Genomic DNA, 22,170 nt, shown 5'->3' with positions numbered 1-22,170 from the left:
CCAGGACGTCGGGGGCACACCGCCGGGCACGCCACCGCGCAGGCGCAGCCGATCCGCGACGCGCGCGCCTGACCACGTGGCGGAACGCGTCAATCCACGGGCGCAGTCTGCGAGCAGCGCAGTGGTCTCGGAGCAAGCTACAACTGAAGCCTTGGTGAACGCGATACGATCCATTAATAACGCGGTGAGGTCTAACCATTCCTATTATATCTCCAACTTTGACCCTAGCATACACGACATCGAAAGCTGGTGCGAGGAGGTAGATCGAGCTAAGGTAACAAACAACTGGTCTGATAATGAATGTCTATCTCGTATTGGCAATTGTCTAAAAGGGGACGCTCGGGTTTGGCTGAACGAATGGGTTACAAACGATCGCAGCTGGAGCAATTTTAAAAGAGAATTTAAACCTTTATGTCCTAAAAAGCCTAACGCGGCTAATATCCTATTTGATGTAATGAAAACCGATTCCGACCAGTATGTTACATACGCTGACTATGCGCGGCGTTCGTTGCTCCGTCTGCGAGCTGTGGCTGGATTAAGCGACGAACTAACATCTGCTATAGTGATTCCGGGTATAACAGATCCCCAAATTCGAGCGGCCGCTACAAACGCCAAACTCCTGCCAAGTGATTTGGTTGAATTTTTATCAATTTATGTCAAGCCAAGTTCAACCAAATCTGGTAGTTCTTCTGTTTTCTCGTTAAGAGGTAGTCGCGACGGTTCTAAAGGGAGGCGACATAATGACGTGATACGCAAGCGTCGGTTTGAGGGTGGCAATTGTTTTTCGTGTGGTTTACCCGGTCATGTGCAGGCTTCATGCACCAAAAAGGCAAAAGTTGAGAACGTTAGTACTTCTAATTCTAATCAGGCTGCTGTCGTACCTGGTACTTCAGCATCAGCAAAAACTATAGTGTGCTCATTTTGCAAGAAGCTTGGACATAAAGTGGAAACCTGTTATGCCAAAATGAAATCAGAGTCTCGCAACCAGTCAAACGTAAATTTTTGCCAGGAAGTTGATTGTGAGCGTGATAAAGACGTAGTTGCTGCCGTTATACAAGGCGTGCCGGTGGATGTTTTGATAGATAGCGGGTCGAAAGTAACACTTATCTCATCAGACGTTTTAAAGCATCTTAACGTTCCGCGTAAGCCCGTGTTTCGCGTATTAAAGGGTATTGGTGGTGAAGTAGTAGTCACTCAATACGTTACTTTGCCGATTGAATTTAACGATGTCACCTTAGAAATGGATTTGTCCGTCATGAATCCCAGTGATATGAGCACACCCGTAATCGTGGGAACTGATGTGCTTAACCGCGATGATATTTTGTACGTGCGCAGGGGTGTAGATCAAATACTTACTCGTGTTACTAACAATCGAGAAACAGTGATGGTGGTCGAGTCTGATGGTCAGCTTCCGATAAATACAGAACTAACTGGAGACGATTTGAACAAACTTCTTGAGCTGATTAAAGAATTTTCACCATTTTTTATAACTGGTACGGCGGTTTCAACCGTTAAGACTGGAAGCATGGCCATCAGGCTTACCAACGACACACCAGTGCATTATAGACCGTACCGACTCTCACAAGCTGAAACTTTACGCGTCCGGGAAATCATAAAAGACCTGTTAGAGAAGGGGGTTATTCAAGAGTCCGAATCCGAATATTCAAGCCCTATTATTTTAGTTAAAAAGAAGGACGGCACAGATCGTATGTGTGTCGACTTTAGAAAATTGAATGAGGTCACGGTCAAGGATCGATCCCCGTTGCCGCTTATTGATGATCACATTGATCGGTTAGGCCGGGCTAAATATTTCAGTAGTCTTGATATGGCCACCGGATTTCACCAGATTCCAATGGACAAGGACTCTATACCGCTTACCGGTTTCGTGACGCCAGAGGGGCATTATGAGTATCTCAAAATGCCCTATGGCCTTGCTAATTCGCCGGTTGTATACCAGCGTATCATTACCAAGACCCTGCAACGCCTCATTGAATCTGGTAAAGTCCTGGTGTACATTGATGACGTGTTAATTATCAGTGACACTGTTGACGAGGGTATTGCCACTTTACGAGAAGTTCTTTCAACCTTGACAAACGCTGGGTTTTCTATTAACCTCAAAAAATGCTCATTTTTGACAACGAAAGTCGAATATTTAGGTCGAACCATCAGTCAGGGTCAGGTACAGCCGAGCGCTCTTAAAGTGAAAGCCCTTGCCGAGTCCCCGGCGCCGAAAAATGTAAAACAAGTCCGTCAGTTTCTCGGACTGGCTGGGTATTTTCGTAGATACATTGAGGGGTTCTCGTCAAAGGTAGCATGTATTGCCAAACTAACGAAAAAAGATGTTCCTTTCATATGGGGTTCCGAACAAGAAACTGCACGAAAAGACATTATAGCGCATTTGACGAGTGAGCCGGTTCTCGCTATTTTTGATCCTAAGTTACCCATAGAGGTTCACATGGACGGAAGTTCGATAGGTTATGGGGCGGTCCTAATTCAAACGCATGACTCAGGTCACAAGCGTGTGGTTGAGTACTTTTCGAAGTTAACGCAAGGCTCAGAACAAAACTACCATTCTTATGAGCTGGAAACTCTTGCGGTGGTCAAGGCCCTGCAACATTTCAGACACTACCTGGTGGGTACGCAATTCAAGGTCGTTACCGATTGTAACGCTTTGAAACTGACGCAGAAAAAAAAGGATTTACTGCCGAGAGTTGCCAGGTGGTGGATGTACTTGCAGGAGTTTGATTTCTCGCTTGAGTACCGCAAAGGCACCGCATTGCCTCATGCAGACTATTTGAGTCGCAATCCGGTTAATGTTGTTCGGATTCAAAAGCCTCAAAATTGGGCCCAATTGGCCCAGGCCGCTGATGAAGAGTCTCAATCCCTCTTGCAAAAATTAAATGATGGCCAGCTAGATTCTAATCAGTATATCAAGAAAAATGATCTTCTGTACTATCGGTACTGTCCAACTGGAGAGCAGGCTCGACTCTTATATTACATTCCGAAAGGCCACAGACAGCCTTCTCCGCGTCTTTCATGACGAACATGGCCATATTGGCGTTGACAAAACGTGTGACCTACTCCTAAAACACTTTTGGTTTCCGGGTTTTCGTTCCTTTGTTCAGAAGTACGTGTCACATTGTTTGGTATGCCTTTCTCAAAAAAAGTTGCCACGTGCTCCTCATCAGCCTATACATTCGTATGAAAAACCCGATGTTCCCTTTGAAACCATTCATGCCGATGCACTCGGTCCTTTACCTGAATCAAATGGTCATCGTTATGTCCTCATTATTGTGGACAGTTTTTCTAAGTTTTGCCTCCTTTACCCCATGATGCGCCAGGATGCTGGTGAGCTAAAGCGACATTTCACAAACGCCGTGTCACTTTTTGGCACTCCTAAACTAATTGTTGCGGATCGTGGCCGCATGTTCCAAAGTACCGAGTTCACTAACTGGGTTTCTGAGTTGGGGAGTCAAATCCATTTGATAACCCCTGAAATGCACCAGTCAAATGGCCAGGTCGAACGATATTGTCGAACTCTGCTAAATATGGTCAGGGTTGAGAGTAACTATCGCCAGGAAGAAAGGTCGTCTGTCATGTGGAAGTTGCAACTAGTTATTAATATGACGAAAGATAAGACTACCCAGATGTCACCCCTTAATTTGTTAGTTGGAATCGACGCCATGACACCCGTTATTCGCAACGTCGTGCGAGATGTCGCTCTTGAAGGAAGCCATCAAAATAGGGAAAGTCTTCGAGAGATGGCGAGACAGCGAGTATCTGAACGTCTACGGCGAAACCGAGACTTACAAGATGCCTCGGTTAATAAAAATAGGCGTGACCCTCGTGTGTTCGAAGTGAATTCTATGGTTTTTGTTATTAAAAAGGCACAATCCACAGGAAAGCTGGACTCTGGAATGCGGGGCCCATATCGCGTAGTCAAGGCGCTGCCTCATGGGCGGTACGAGCTGCGGCTGCTTGCAGGCTCCTACGGGAAGACCACACAAGCTGCGGCCGAGTACATGGCTCCTTGGAAAGGCGAGTGGACTCCGGACACATGTGCTGCGTTTTTTGAGGGTGAGCTACTCCCGTATATTGTTGATAAGTGAGAAGACCTCACTTTGCAAGCACTCCTTGCATACTTATAACTTTATGTAGTGAGCAGACCTCACTTTGCAAGCACTCCTTGCATACTTATAACTTTATGTAGTGAGCAGACCTCACTTTGCAAGCAGACCTTGCGTACTTGTAACGTTATGTGGTGAGCAGACCTCACTTTGCAAGCAGACCTTGCATGCTTGTATCTTCATGTGGTGAGCAGAGCTCGCTTTGTAGCATTTTTGTCTTTTTACTTAATGATCAAGTCTTGTGTTGTGCAAGTACCTATACCTCACAGTTACACGATACATGTCCCGTTATCATTTGATTGTTGTGTGGGCAGACCCCACTAATTTGTAAGCAGACCTTACAATATTGATATCCCGTTATCATGAGCATCCCATTGTGCTAAGCTTATCTTAACAAGTATGTTGTCTTTGTTACGCAGATGCAGACAATGTGGAGCCGGAGTCTGTCGCCGCGGGCTCAATGTCTTCCGGGTCTACGACGCCGGCTGATGAACTCGCTGCACCCATGCCGACCGAAAAGGATACTCCCGGTTCCGCTACGAGTCGAGATTCACCTACCATGAGAGAATAAAGAAAAGAGACCGAGACGTTCTCTAGTCAGGAAAGGCCGTATTGGAGAGAAGCCTTACTAGATGGCGTTGATTTGTCCAAGACCAGCTTTGGGCATGGTTATTTCGAGCTGAACCAATAGATGGCGCTTAGCTACCTTCCGATTCGCTGCAACTTCGGCCCGAAAGAACTTCACACTAATGATGGAGGCCATATTGCTTTCCCCGGGCGGACGACACTTTTGGCTCGTCACTGGTGCGGTGTGGTTGTTCCGAATTATTTCGTACACGCGATTATTTATCTAGGTCGAACTTAATTAAAGGCATTTGTTTCTGTGTTTTTGTAAATAAATTCAAATTTCTTTCGTAATCAATGTGTTTTTTCTGATCTCCTAGCTAAAAATACAGTATTTAAAAAAAACCCGCTAAAATGAGTAACCCGCTTAAAATATTTTTAAATATGTATGAGTCTCACGGGAGTTTTATAGTTAAAATTATATAATACAGTATTTATATTTTTTATGTAAGTCCCAATATCGTAAGCCTTAGATATTGAACTTTTCCATGGGACTTAATCAATAGTAGATCTGTGTAAGATTGTCCTATTTTATTCATGATGTCTATTTAACTAAGCATTAGCCATTTACACGCGGACATCGCATATAAAACTTTAAGAAAAACTCGCAACGTAAAGTAACAATAGAAAGTGCAAACGTACGTTCCGTGAGAACGCGCGCCACCCCTGATTAGGCCGCGAACTCGCGCGTTCAGGGTATAGACGGGCGCAGCGGCAGAAAGTGCCGAAATTTTGAAACATACCTTTTTGTACCCTTTGGTGTAGAAACTCTAGGTCCATGGGGCCCCAGCGCGAACAAGTTGTTCACAGAAATCGCGAAGCTTCTGGTTGAGGTAACAACAAAGGGCATGGGACTCCCTATCATCTGTTGCCACCCTGAACACACTCGTGGCCTCTTCATCAGGCAAAGACCTCTCGAGGCTCTTAGCTGTATCCAAACCGGAATCCGGACAATGGCTCCACGCCTATCCCTCACCCAACACCGGTACTTTGATAGACGCAAGTACCTTGCGCATAGCCGTCGGTCTCCGGCTTGGAGTAGCAATATGCTCAGACCACTCGTGTGCTTCTTGTAGGGCCCCAGTAGACCGGCTGGGCCACCACGGCCTCTCCTGCTCCTCGGGCGCGGGCCGCCTTTCTCGCCATGCCGCCCTCAACGACATCCTCAGAAGGGCTCTCGTCAGCGCCAACGTCCCCGCAGCTCTGGAGCCCCAGATCGCACGGGACGATGGCAAGCGCCCGGACGGATGTCGTTAATCCCTTGGCGAAAGGGCCGCGCGCTGGTGTGGGATGCTACCTGCGCTGACACGTTGGCAGCGTCCTACATCCAAGTGACCAGCAAAAAGGGTGGGGCGGCAGCTGACGCACGGGAGCGGTTTAAGGCCAACAAATACAGCTGTCTCGGCGCCAACTACGAGTTCGTAGCGTTTGGCGTCGAGACACTCGGACCGTGGGGTAAGGGAGCGCGTGGGCTTGTAAGGGATTTGGGGAAACGGTTAAGGGAGGCAACAGGTGACCCTCGCGCCGGCAGCTTTCTCGCGCAAAGAATTAATTGCTATTGCAATACAGCGCGGGAATGCTGCTTGCGTGATGGGCACCCTGCCGAGGGGCCAGGGCCTGGAGGGTAGTTTTTAGGTTTATTTATTTTTTATATAAGTTATAGTTTAAGTTTTTTTGTCCACTATCTGTACTAATGTATAATCATAATCATAATCAATTTATTAATAATTTATATGCAGACATTAAACGTTGATACGAACTCTCCATAACATAAAGAAAATGGCACGTATTTAACCGGGCGACTAAATAACCATAGAAATGGGTATCAAATATAATAGTTTGGCGACTAAAATGGGGCCTCAAATTATTTCAATATGAGGTAGCATTTTAATGTCATTACGGCTACGGTTTATTCAGACGCGAGTACCAACTATTTATTTGGCAACTGAATTATTATATTGGAAACAATTTAAGAGAGACAGTTTAATAGGAAAACGGCTATCTATTAATATAAAATATACAGTTCTTTTAAAATATTTATATAGCAAATTAACATGAAAAGTACATTTAAAATTTATACATCGGCACTCATCACGTGAGCTGTCATTTTAATAAAAAAAAAGGATTCTTATAAAATATAACGGTCGACAAAATATTGTACTTATGGGTAAGAAATTAGGTGTTTGGGAGTGCTGGCAACTTCGTCACTATACAATGAATTTAACTTTTCATGACGTTTACTCTATCGAATCTAAGGCCGGTCTTACGCATTCTTAACGTCACTCTGAAAGATTCATTTTTTTGGCAGGAAAACCTTACTCAGAATATGCCTTGGCATAAATCGTTCCGCAGATTTTATAATATCCAATCTTATGCTGGCATAATGTTAATGAGCAAAATAATCTTCTAAATTAAGAGTACTTCCGTAGATTTTTGTTTGCATAATATTTAGGCAGTAAAAAGTTGTCCATCTTCTTCCTATTTCTGTTTTGATAGCGAGTCTTGTGTGTTGGGGATGCAAGATACCTAACACTCCTCCTCGCTTCGCTCGTCGTCGTACCTAACGGTGCCTCTGGGACTGTATTTCATTTCCTTTTTGCTATCGTTGTTTTGTTCATACAAAGTACCTAAGAATTATGCCATAGCAAATTTGGTAGGACTTATAATCTACTAAAAAAATAACCTAACACTAACCCACTTTTCTGCTAGCAGAAAATAATTCTGCTCCTATACCTCTAATATTATACTATACGATTATCACGGTAATTTTTTTTAAATGCCATGTCGGTGGTAAACAAGCATACGATCGGCCTGATGGAAAGTGGTCACCGTAACCTATGGATGCCTGCTACTCAAGGGGTATCATATGCGCGTTACCGACCCATTAGAAGCTTATACACTCCTTTTTGCTGTATATTTATTACAAAATGATTTGGTACGCGTTCCCTTATAGAGATATTTAAATACTACTCGTCGCAAATACGATGTTTGAATAGAATAGAATAGAATAGAATAGAATAGAATAGAATAGAATAGAATAAACATTTATTCGTGAACACAGGCAAGACAAAATACACATAATAACAACAAGACGGAAAGGAATGAAGTGCCACGAAATGGCCTCATCTCAGCGTGTTGCTGGTGACTTCCAGCGCTGATTTTCCGATGGGACCATCGTTTCCATAAAGAAACGATCTTATATGTTTTTTTTAAAAAACCTACTTCCCAGTAATTTTTTTAGTTGCCTCCGCAATTTAAATACTACTTTAAACGATGAGCTAAGTATAATTATTTAGGTGCTAACATCTATATGACTACAAATATTAAAAATCTTACGCTTTATAATACTAGGTGCCAATTATTATTTTAGTCGCCAAAGTATTGTTTAATGTTCCTAGGCAATATTTTTGTCGCTTGAAATTTGCTGCCGTTTTTTCAATAATAATGATGCTTAATATTTGAGGCTCATATATTTATTTTGTCGCCACAATATTAAAACACAGCCAAATTATATTATTCTATGCCCGACTTAACTTCCCGTTTAATATTTTAGTTGCCCGGTTAATTATATGCCAAAGAAAATATACTTAAGCATTGTAATGGTGTGTAAATGAATATTTTTATACTTAATAAGTAGTTTTTTTAAATTTATAATTTTCACATAGTGAAACTGAACTGAAATGTAATGTAACAACTTATGTACACCTATGTTGGACAAATAAATGATTCTGTATTCTGTATTCTGTATTCTAATGTCATAAGGCTGATTGCTGTCACTTCGTGATCCTGACAATAACTTTCGAAATATATGCGCCTGGGCAATGATTTCACTTGCCGAAAATACGTTAAATACGTTTACAACTATTATTTTATGACGACCGGTCTGGCGCAGTCAGTAGTGACCCTGCCTGCTGCGCCGCTGTAGTGTAGTCGTGACGTAGCTTATTTATCATTGTAAAGGCTTGACCTAAATGAACCATAATTAATATCTATGTTAAAACAATACTAAAGGTCAGCCTAAATGTCACGCACGTAGGCATCAACTATATAAGCCTAACTATCTTCAAATAAAGTTTTCATTACTAAACTGGAAGCAAGAGTATTATTTTACCACTAGTACCGCCGACCATTATACCGCGGTCCCGGGTTCGAATCCCGGTAAGGGCATTTATTTGTGTGATGAGCACTGATATTTGTTCCTGAGTCATGGATGTTTTCTATGTACAGAAGTATTTATATATTATATATATCGTTGTCTGAGTACCCACAACACAAGCCTTCTTGAGCTTACCGTGGGCCTCAGTCAATCTGTGTAAGAATGTCCTATAATATTTATTTATTTATTATTATTTATTATTTATTCATAAAAGTACTGAATTAAAAGTGAAAAATACGTTACAATATTTTTTTAAAATCTCGTGTTAAGTATACTTGACACTGCGAATTAAAGGGTTAAGTAGGATATTGACAACAAATAAATCAAATTGCAACCTTTATTATGTATGAATTCAAAAAAGAAACCTTTTCCACAGCCTACATCACTTTCCGGGAGTCTCTTCTATCCTTCTGCCCTCCCTGTTCCTCTTCGCCCTCTTCGCTTCCTTTTACTTCGTCCCCTTGCTCGCCATCCTCATCCTCAGGTGACTCAGTCGATTCAGGTGATTCAGCTGACTCATCTGAGTCAGCATATTCTCCCTCTTCTTCCTGCTCTTCTTCCTCTACAGTCTCCGGAGGTGGTGGTGGTGTGGTAGTTGTAGTTGTAGTTGTAGTTGTAGTTGTAGTTGTACGTTGTTGTTGTTGTTGTTGTTGTTTATTTCTTTCCTCTTCTTCTTTCTTCATCATTTTGTATCCTAAAGCTAAGCCAGTCCCCGATGCTGCAACCTGGACGGCCGTGATCTGCAGAATTAGGAAAAGGAAAAGCAGAATTTTTCTATACAGGTCAGATCATCAGCAGAGAGCGATTTAGAAAACTCTGACGTTTCAGAAAACCTCAAAAAATATTAATTTCATTAAGAAATCAAGAATCAGAAATAGAAGTATTTTTAGGGTTCCGTGTATCCAAACTGAAAAACGGAACCCTTATAATTATGATCACTAGTGCGTCTGTCTATCCGTCTGTCACAGCCAATTTTCTCTGAAACTACTGAGCAAATTTAATTGAAAGTTGAAACTTGAGTTATTATCTATGGGCGGCACAGTAATGGCATCGGTAGTGCCATCGGTAGTGGCATCCCCCGTCGTAACTAACCTCGCAGATCACCACGCCGTACGTCTAGAACTCTCTAGTAAGTGTAAAAATACCCTATCCCAAACTCGCATAATCAGAGATTACTCCGAAATAAATCGCACTAATTTTATATTAGCAATGGGAAGCATAGATTGGATGCATTTTTTGTCCAATAATGACGCTCAATCACTATCAACCCACTTAAGTAGTATTTTATCAAATAAAATCAGCTTATGCTTTCCCCAAAAACGAAAGAACGTCTCAAAAAATACCGAATCGTGGGTGATGCAGGATATTTTAAATATTAAATCATTATTATTCGACTGCATCTATTTAGAACGTAAATTTCCAAATAATCTTGAATTAAAAAACAGAATCACTAGTTTAAAAATAAGGTATGACAATGAATTACAACAGTGCAAAACAGGGTTCTACAGTAAAAAATGTCAATGACTCAAAATTCGTGGATAAAAAAATGTCAATGACTCAAAGCAATGTGGGAAGTGATTAATATAGAAAGAGGGAAATCTAGTCGTCTCGCTGTTGATTTTACAGATGTAGTAGAAAGCTTAGTAGGTGTAAAATGTAACAAAGAAAGAGGCAGTCGATATCATGAACACCAGGTTTGCCCGCGCGGCACTGGCCTGCGGCGCGCCCCGCGCCGACCTTGACCGAGTGCGCGATCAGCTGAGTGCAGCGCGTGCGCCGGCAGATCGCTCCATGAGACTTACCCCCTTCACAGACAAAGAGGTTTACAATATTATCGCGATGCGTATTCCACACAAGTCTACGAAAGACATCTACGATGTATCAATGGAGTTGTTGTATTCTATCGCCCACACCATCACACCTGCGTTAACACACTTGTACAACACTTGTCTTAAAGAAGGTTCCTACCCCAAGTCCTTCAAAGTTAATAAGATCTCTCCAATTTTTAAAGGCAAAGGGAAACGGGAGAATATTGACGGGTACAGACCAGTCTCCATTATACCCTGCGTCGCTAAAGTGCTGGAGAACGGGCTATGCTATCGATTAACAGAGTTCCTCAGGGCAACAAACGCATTGTCTGATCGACAATATGCCTACAGGTCCGGACGATGTACGATCGACTTAGCACGCGAGGCTGTACGCAAGGTCTTTGACGCTTTGGAGAGGAAGCAGCAGGTGGCCATGCTTTGCTGCGATCTCTCCAAGGCGTTTGACGTAGCAGATCACGGCGTCATTGCCTCGAAACTGCTACACTATGGCATACATGGAAATGCGCACGCCCTCCTCACTGACATTCTCCGAGACAGATCGCAGGTTGTGATAGGAGACAGCGGTCAGGTCAGGTCTGATCCGTTGGCCACCTCCATGGGCGTCGCACAGGGCTCGTCTGTGTCTAACATTATCTTCTCACTATTACTGAACGATCTTCCGGATGCGATAGCGGACGCAGACATTTTAATGTACGCGGATGACGTCGCTGCCATAATATCAGCACCAGACAGATGGCTTGGAGACACGCCTTAACCACGTTGCAGACCAGCTATCTGAGTGGTTTGCATCGAATGGTTTGGCGCTTAACCTGTCCAAAACACACTTTTTGCAGTTTCATGTCGGAGGTCGGACACCAAGGCCACTTCGGATCCAGGCTGACGGCATCAAAGTGGAACAGGTTGAGTTCACAACTTTTTTGGGGCTTCGAATAGATCAGAAGTTGACTTGGTTGACCCATATCGACCAGGTGTGTGGGAAACTGGGCGGTGCATGTTTTTCCCTTCGCCGCCTGGCATGGGCTGTACCATGGCATGTCGTACGAAATTGTTATTTTGCGACAATACATTCCGTTCTACAGTATGGTGCAGAGATATGGGGGCGTGCCGCCGACTGGCTGCGCGTTTTCCGTCTACAAAAAAGAGCCATGAGGTGTGTAGCGCAGGTAAGCCAGGATACCTCAGCGAAGGCTTATTTTAAAGAACTGGGTATACTCACCCTGCCGTCAATAGTAATCCAGCAGGTCGCTATTTACGTGTATACCAACCTAACGCAAGATAAGAAACGCGCTGACCTAGCCCCCATACTACGGCACCCTAATCAACTCCTCCCTGTAAAACGTAGACTAGCGAGGTCCAATAAGGTAACCCACATAATGGGTCCAACTGTCTACAATAGATTGCCGGAGACAGTGACCTCGGCACAGTCACTCCAATCTTTCAAGACTAGGCTGAAGTCTTGGCTCCTCGAGCACACATTCTACAGCTATGATGAATTTCTCAGTGTTAAGCTATAGTTAAGTGACAACAATTATTTTTATCTTACTTGTAATTCCCTGTACGAATGTATAATTATATAATATAATATTCTACTGAATTTAAAATGTAAAAATGACATGTAATATTGTAAATATTGTGAATAAATAATATGAATTATGAATATAATGGCCAGACAGTGTGATAAGTAATGCAGTTTAAGTTCCGATTTATCACTTACGTTAGATTTAGTCGGGTATAATTTAAGGAGCAAAATTTTGCCAGGAAAACCGGAGCTAAAATTCGGGTTCTCTTTCCTGTCACCGATAGAAAAAATGTTCACAATAGACTATTGACCCTTAAGAGCTTTGAATGATTCGCGGTTATTTTCATTAGACTGATATTGACTGGGATATAGACCGTGATTACCTTTTTGATTTTTGTCGAGCTCCCGATATTTCGACGCAGTTGCATGCATACCGAGATTACATACCGAGATTGGTAAGAGAAGCCATTGAGATTCACAAATATAAACATTTCAATCGCGAGGATGGCTTCAAACTATCAAATGTATGGATTCCAGTGATTTGTTTGTGTAAAAACCGGCCAAGAGCGTGTCGGGCCACGCTTAGTGTAGGGTTCCGTAGTTTTCCGTATTTTTCTCAAAAACTACTGAACCTATCAAGTTCAAAATAATTTTCTTAGAAAGTCTTTATAAAGTTCTACTTTTGTGATTTTTTTCATATTTTTTAAACATAATATGGTTCAAAAGTTAGAGGGGGGGGACGCACTTTTTTTTCCTTTAGGAGCGATTATTTCCGAAAATATTAATATTATCAAAAAACGATCTTAGTAAACCCTTATTCATTTTTAAATACCTATCCAACAATATATCACACGTTGGGGTTAGAATGAAAAAAAATATCAGCCCCCACTTTACATGTAGGGGGGGTGTAGTGTATAGGTGTCTCGAGTACATATGGCAGTCGGTGTCCGAGTGCGATAGAGCACGGACGTGCGGTGTGTATTGGCGAGCCAACCCGATGTATATAGTGTAATAGCGTGACATTACAGGGGGTACCCTAATAAAACATTTTTTTCCATTTTTTATTTTTGCACTTTGTTGGCGTGATTGATATACATATTGGTACCAAATTTCAGCTTTCTAGTGCTAACGGTTACTGAGATTATCCGCGGACGGACGGACGGACGGACGGACAGACAGACATGGCGAAACTATAAGGGTTCCTAGTTGACTACGGAACCCTAAAAAACCGGTGAAGTCAGAATTGAACAAACGTAGTGACACTGTGAGTGTAGTGTGTTTGGACAGACCATCGAGTGTGAATGCGACCAGTGGTAGCGCTGAAAGTGAACGCAGCCGACGCGCACGAAAGAAGGTAGATCGCGCTATCTATGCAACTTTGACATCCACCCGCCTTCGTCAGTTTTCCGTGATCATGATGCATGCAACTGCGTCGAAATATCGGGAGCTCGACAAATATCAAAAAGGTAATCACGGTCTAATCCCGGTCAATATATTGTCCCGAATTTGTAAGTTCACATTTTGACACATTTGTTTTGAAGTATGCTGCGATGTGGCTAAGACGTATCGTTTGCCAAATCTAATGATTAATTTCGAATTGGTTGAATCGATTAGGCCCTATGTACAAGGAGGCGCTTAAACAAATATACAATTTCTATCAATTTACTGAAATGTCATTTGAATCGAAATGACAGACTGCCACAGCACTATAGCTTATAAAAAAATATTTAAGTTCAAAAACTAAAACCCAACTACTATAAAATGTGCTCTAAAAAGTATGAAACAAGATACAATTGTTTTATGAAATTATCATGCATGAAATTCACAGCTGTGTATTCTTTTCAATACATAAACTCGATGTTATAATAAGTTTGTAAATTTTATAAATACTTGCAGAGATTCCGAAGATAACCGTGGTCGTATGCCACAATTATAAACTTTAAGGTAAGTACATAAGGGGTTACTATTTTATTTATTGAATATGAGGGCGCTGTCGCGACGTTTCGCGAGTTACCTGGCAACACTGCCACTTGAGTGGACCAACTTCCGTTTAAGGGGTTCCGGTATTAATCTATGGTTAGAACTTGAAAAGTTCTGCTAGCTATTGTTTTGGCGTGTTGAATTGTAACAACTTAAATTAATATTCGAATCAGTGCTCATCAAGGGGAGCCGAGTCACCAAAGAAAGCTAAGTGGTGTTTTTTATCTGTATGATAAAAGAGGAGTTATTCTCCCAAAACGTTCTCGTTCATTTAACCTAAAACTAACTTTTCATGATTGAATATTATTGCTATGCATTATTACAAAGTTTATGAGGATGGTGTTTCTGTTGTTGATAATATGTTGAATTGGAGTTTATTCCATCTTTATTCATATTAAGAACATTTGTAGACGTAACAATTGTTGCACCACAATATGGAGTCTGCCGAGGCAGAGTTATAAAATGCAATTGTGATTGTTATGAAATATAACTATTATGTCTGTTTAGACTAAGTTAAGAATTATGATTTTGCGTCTGGAGAGACGGCAATACGAAAAGAGCATGATTGCAACACACAATGGCGTATCGAGGGCGTCAAAAGGGCAATCATGGCTGTTATTAAGTCAGCGCGGCCCCAAATAGTTTGGGACCAGGCATCGGGTAACTCTGATGCTGGTACGACCGCAACCAGAGACTGGGGGTGTGGTCCAGCCTTGGTAATTGTGCTATAATTATTTAATATGAGGAAAGTTATGAGTTTTGGCTGGGGATGGAAACATGCCCCCGGCCTTGGTGAGCGCCGGATGAGTTTGTTAGACCCGGCCGCTGACGCCTGAAGGCCATGGGTTCACGCATCCTCTGGGAGGACCCCCCAAGATGGTGGACACTGTAAGGGCAGTCAGGCATGTGTACAGATTAGCGCTTTTCTGGGAGGTTGACGAACCTTCGTACACAGTTTGGGTCCATAAAAGTATTTGTCAAGCGCTGGCCATTGATGTGGGGCGTTGTGACGCTATGTAAGTGTATAGCCTTAAGTCTGTAATGTATCTATGAGTGGCATTGATAATGTGGTTACCACAGAGAGGTTCTGTGGTATATGAAAGATAAAAGTGGCTTTGATAATGTGGTTACCACAGAGAGGTTCTGTGATTTATGAAACATCTATGATTTACCTAAAAGTGGCTTTGATAATGTGTGTACTACAGAGGTGTTCTGTTGTTTATGAAATATCTCTAATAATCTGTAATGTGTTGATCTATGTGTGGTGTTAATGTACTTGCCATAGTTGTGTTTATGAGTGGTGTTAAGATACTTGCAATGATTATGTTTATGATGATGTTATACTCATCTGATCTGATGTTGTATCCGTGATATACCATCTGCATTTATTCTCTATATTTGAGAAATGTACTTTGTAAGAGAATGGTTACAAAGCTTTCATATTGAGTTTGACTATCATATATGGAATTTTGTATCCAGAATATGCTGAATTGAGTTGATATATCTCAATGCATTAGTTGAGATAATAGCAACTATAATGAAAGACAAATGTTGTTAGAAATTGACTTTGTTTACTAATTTACTGCATTATTTGTGTAGTACTTTGGTATGAATATTGATGCACCATAATGGTGACTGGAAAGTATCTTTGAGATACTTTACATATGTATTTATGTACTACATTTATGTAGTTCAAAGGGAACTAACATGATGATGGTCATGATAATGATGATGATGATGATAAATAGTTGGAACTGTAATAACTTCAATAAGCATCTTGGAATTAATGATTTCAGTGAGATTTGAGAACCTATAATGGAAAGAATATAACATGAAATTAACCTTGTAATAATACTTGCATAGCACTAGATGTGTTATATAGAGATAATTTAGTGACTTTGTAAGTCATAGTTACCCCTTTTAATACAGATTTTGAGATGTCAGTCATGCGGACCAGTGTGGAGGCTACGAGGACAGCGGTTAGAGAAAGGCTCTAACAGTCATTCCATACATGCAGTGTAGCCACTGCTAACCAAAGGTATGAATCATTCCTTTGCTTGACTGACGTTTATACAGAGTGAGTTATAATGATAGCAGTTATAGTTGATAAACCTTTGGAGATGAATTCAGGCAATGTTTAATTCTTTTTGTTCCAAACTTATTCCCCAGAGTTTGAAACAGGCGCCGAAGGCGACCGGCTTAGGAAAGCCTGCGTCGGGCTTCGCCCGACATAGGGTTGTAAATAGAAAAAACCAAATGTTTTTTTTCAGAATTCTGAAAAAAAAACATGAAAAAAAACCGAGCACCTTGGTTTTTTTTCTAAATATGGTTTTTTTTCAGATGAACAAATAATACGACAATAACGGTTTTTCATGAGTTGTAACGTGTTTCAATAACAATAACGTAAATTTTAATTCAATTAACATTCAGTATACAAACGTTTATTGGGGAATCCCCGATGCTGCGTGTAGCGTGGAGAGGCGGTGGTGTTTCCAACAGTAAAAAGTGATAACTACCAACTACAGATTTCGTAAATGTTACTTTTATAAGACCAGAAATTAAAGTTATTTGATTAAATTCGTTTAATAGTTAACATTAAGTCTAAAAACCGGCCAAGAGCGTGTCGGGCCACGCTCAGTGTAGGGTTCCGTAGTTTTTCGTGTTTTTCTCAAAAACTACTGAACCTATCAAGTTCAAAATAATTTTCCTAGAAAGTCTTTATAAAGTTATACTTTTGTGATTTTTTTCATATTTTTTAAACATACGGTTCAAAAGTTAGAGGGGGGGGGACGCACTTTTTTTTCCTTTAAAAGTGATTATTTCCGAAAATATTAATATTATCAAAAACCCTCTTAGTAAACCCTTATTCATTTTTAAATACCTATCCAACAATATATCACACGTGGGGGTTGGAATGAAAAAAAATATCAGCCCCCACTTTACATGTAGGGGGGGTACCCTAATAAAACATTTTTTTCCATTTTTTATTTTTGCACTTTGTTGGCGTGATTGATATACACATTGGTACCAAATTTCAGATTTCTAGTGCTAACGGTTACTGAGATTATCCGCGGACGGACGGACGGACGGACAGACAGACATGGCGAAACTATAAGGGTTCCTAGTTGACTACGGAACCCTAAAAACCGTATAAAAGTATTAACTACTTTCAAATTTTGAGATTTCGTACTTTAGAAAAAAAACATACTCCAGAATAAAACTGTTTTTTTTTCACGGTTTTTTTTCATGTTTTTTTTCAAGCCAGAAAAAAAACCGTTTTTTTGCAACCCTAGCCTGACACTTTAAGTTAGAGGGCGCCGAAGGCGCCCGGCTTAGAACTGAGTGCGTCGGGCGTAGCACGACACTTTAAGTTAGAGGGCGCCTTCGGCGCCCGGCTTACGACCGTGTGCGTCGGGCCTCGCCCGACACTGTAAGTTAGAGGGCGCCGAAGGCGCACGGCTCAGAACCGCGTGGGTCGGGCTTCGCCCGACACTTTAAGTTTGAGGACGCCTTCGGCACCCGGCTTGATGATTAACTGGCTTTCAATAATATATTGTCGTAGTGGAAACTCATTTGCCATGATGACGTAACATACCCTTTATCTAGGGTTTCCTACAATCTATGATACACGTCAGAATGTCAAAACAGTGTCAAACTACATCTAGCTGTTATTGTGACAATTTGCTGTAATATGAAATTGAACTTTAGGTCGAAAAAATATTGCAAGTCTTTAATAAAATAATTATAAAAAGCAGCCAAATTAGTTCCTTTGGCAAAAGCCTTCTTGTGTAAGCGCAGTCGGAGAATGCATGGAACTATGGCAGAGCGCTTGCGGATTTGCAAATAGTCAATTTTTGCGAGAAATTAATGAATTTTCCGGTGTAATCAAGTAAAGCTGGAAATAAAAGCTAACAATATACACATATTTGAAATGAGCTAATTAAGCCCTTTCAAATGATATACAACATGTCATCCTAACTTCATTTTATTTATTTGCTTCGTTACTTTATGCCCTCTAGAGGGCGCCATGTTTCGTTTGCGGTTACCAGCGGACGATTAAGACGATTCGAATGACATATCGCTTATCAAATTCTAACGAGTACTTTAGAAGTTATGAGGAAACAGATGAACATACATACATACATACATACATACATACATACATACATACATACATACCCACATACATACCGGTCAAAATCATAACCCTTCTTTTGGGTTGCCGTAGTCGGGTAAAAAATATAAATGAATGATAAATGACATGATAAGTAAATCCTGCGTTATAAATTAATATCGTAAAATACTCACTAACGAAGATCCGCAAAAACCCATTCCTCATTCCTCTTCCCCCCGGACCGCCACAAGGTGTAAACGTGTCTTGACCCTTATACTTTTTATTATTTTACAAATAAAATAAAAATTAAAGTAAATTAAATCAGTGGTGATACTAGGAGTGCATAACCTCTACGCAAGTGCGCAGAACACAGATCTCTCCCTACTACTACACCTCTACGCTCTTCTGCTGCCCTGGTACTCGAGCACAGCGGCGCACCGCAAGCGAAACCGGTCTGAACACCCATGCGCGCGAGCGCTCCAATCGGCCACTGTGACGTCACCCACTGACGCTGTATTGCGAAACTGGTTCAAGCGCTCGCGCGGCCTTACACCTCTACCGACTCCTATCGCCCTGGTACTCGTCGCCTGCACAACTATGTCTGACGAACAGAACGTGCAAACTGAATTGCGCACGGAGGGCGACTCTTCGCTCTCGGAAAATGAACAGAGCGAGCACAACAGTACTGGAGTAAAACGCACTCCGCCTAACTTCGCCTCACGGAGATACAGAAAAAGGACCCGGGAAAGCCCGGGGACAGAATTGAGTAATTTTAAAGAGGAAATGAGGCAGATGCTTAAAGAACTTAAGTTCTCACAAGGCAATGAGCTCAAGAAAATAAATTCCACTCTTTTAGAAGTTAAGGAATTAAATAAAAATATAGAAAACTCGGTTGCGTTACTCACGGCCCAGACTAAAGAACTTGAGAAGAAAGTAGAAAATTTGGAAATAGAGAAGAAAAAAGATAAAGAGTACATCAATTTGCTGGAGGAGAAAGTTGAGGACCTGCAGAGGGATAGCCGTAAGAAAAACTTAGAAATAAAAAATGTTCCTAAGCTAGAAAAGGAGACGCGCGGGGACCTCGTCAACATGGTGGTACAACTTTCTTCTTCGATTGGCTGCCAGATCTCCCCCTCCGAGATAGCGGACGTACATCGCGTGCGCTCTAAACAAGAGGACAAGAATAACACCCCCATCGTTGTGGAAATGGTATCGGCCATAACGAAATCGGACCTTCTACAAAAATGTAAGAAACACAATATGAGCAAACCAGATGACAAATTGTGTGCAAAGCATCTTGGGCATACTAAGCAAGAGTATACCCCTATTTATGTATCCGAACAACTCACTTCTAAGGCAGCTCGGCTTCGGTTTTTGGCGCGGGACTTGGCGAAATCCAAAGGATATGATTACTGCTGGACCTCGTTTGGTAAAGTATTTGTAAGAAAGAACTCAACGTCACGTGCTATACACATACAAAATGAAGCCCAAGTCCAGAGTTTATTTTTGAAAACCTGACTAACAGTGTCTTTTTCTCACACCAGTCACACCTACTATGTCTGTATTAGTATTTTAAGCTGTGCTCTTGGCGCATTAATTTATTTAGTATTTTCAATTCTACAACAAAAAGAATGTAATGATTCTTGTATTATAAAATTAGATCATGTAAAGTAGCCACTTACAACTTATACTCTTTCACATTAAATCTTAACCAACCACACACCACAATCAAACACACCTACTCACACATTTCAAAACAACTTTATATAAAATATAATTCCTATCATATCCATTATATCTCACGAACCCTAGCGCTTGGTACCCATTCTGATATATATACTTTTAATTATGGATGACACACTAATAACAATAGATCAGATAGATAATCTCCTTATTGCTCAGTCGGCTGAATGCAAATATGATGAGGTTACGCAGCATATTAATTTTAATCCTTCGGACCTCACCATTATAACTCAAAACATTCGGAGTATTTTATGTAATTTTGACAACCTATCAGTCACTTTATCACAACTAAAATTTAATATTGATATTATTGTCTTAAGTGAATGTAGATTAAGCAATGAAAAACCCATACCGTGTTTAAATAATTATCAAACATTCTTCACCACGCATCACCTAAATCAAAATGATGGAGTCGTTGCCTATGTGAAAAACTCTCTTAAAGCTAATGTCAACGAAATTAATCTAACACATGCGTCGTGTCTTGAAATAACCTTGGCAGACACAAAGATACTTGGTATCTACAGATCACCGTCAAATAATAATGCCGATAAATTCATAGATTCCCTAAACCAATACCTGCAATGTATTAAAGCGTGTAAAAATATCATAATCACGGGAGACATAAACATAAACCTCGTTCCTAAACCTACTGATCAGACTTACGAAAACACAAACAGGCTAAATTATCTTAATATGTTGGCTATGCATGGCATACTCCCAGGCCATATATTGCCCACAAGAGGCAAGTCATGTCTTGATCACGTAATGATCAAGTCTGACATTGAAAACTCGAGGCTTGATATCTTAATTTTGGACACAACAATCACAGACCATGCCATGGTTTTACTAAATATGGGCAGTTATCGGATGCCTTTACCAACACCTAAGATTAGAACGATCACTAATCTCGAAAATGCTGTGGCTACCCTATCGAAACAGAACCTAGCTTTCTTATTAAACATTAATAACCCGAATAGTCTTACTGATGCCATCATTAGCAAATTGAAACAATGCCTCGAAATAAATACAACTACGACCTTAGTTCCGCGCAAAAATCGTATTATTAAGCCGTGGATTACATTGGGAATCCTACGATGCATCCGGAATAGGAATAATATGCAAAGGAAACTGCGCCTAGACCCAGACAATGTCACACTACAAATTACGTACAGGAGGTATAGAAATCATTGCAATGGCTTAATTAAAAAACTTAAACGCAAGTACGACAAAGATAATTTAAATAAAGCAAGTAAAAATTCAAGGAATCTGTGGAAAGAAATAAATAAAATTACTCACAGAAAACAAACCAAAAATGACAGTCTGCAATTGCTTGATAGTTGTGCAACTTCTCCTCAATCATCTATTAATTCTATGAATCAATATTTTTCAGACGTCGGTAAATCACTAGCCGAATCTATCAAATCCAATAGTAACTACTCTATAACAAATAATCACGCCAACCACAAAAGTACTAATGTTAATTCCTTTGTACTTTTTGACACCAATCCCAATGAGGTTTATCTCATCATCTCCAACCTTAAATCAAACAGCGCCCCTGGCTGGGATAACATCCCCACTAAATACCTAAAGCTTGCCAGTGCTATCCTGGTCCCCATCATCACACACTTAGCAAATATATGTTTTAAATATGGCATATTTCCTGACCCTCTGAAGCAAGCCATCATAACTCCTGTTTATAAGAGTGGGAACAGAAACTTAGTGTCGAACTATAGGCCAATTTCTGTATTACCGGCTTTATCAAAAATTCTAGAAAAACTTATTAACACTAGACTTATAAACTATATAAATAAGTACAATATTTTAGCTCCTAATCAATTCGGTTTTAGGAAAGGTTGCTCTACCGAAGATGCGATTATATCTCTAACCTCTAAAATAGTTGAAACTGTTGATAAAAATAAAAAGTGTCTCACTGCGTTTCTTGACTTGAAAAAGGCCTTCGACACGGTATCTGTACCCACTCTTATAAAGACATTGGAATTGATTGGCATCAGAGGAACTCCACTTTTGTTATTAAAAGACTATCTCGGGAATCGCAAGCAGAGAGTTAAAATAGACAA

Source organism: Leguminivora glycinivorella, chromosome 20, assembly GCF_023078275.1.
Source record: "Leguminivora glycinivorella isolate SPB_JAAS2020 chromosome 20, LegGlyc_1.1, whole genome shotgun sequence".
NCBI lineage: Eukaryota > Metazoa > Arthropoda > Insecta > Lepidoptera > Tortricidae > Leguminivora > Leguminivora glycinivorella.
Note: the sequence above shows the minus strand (reverse complement) of the source record.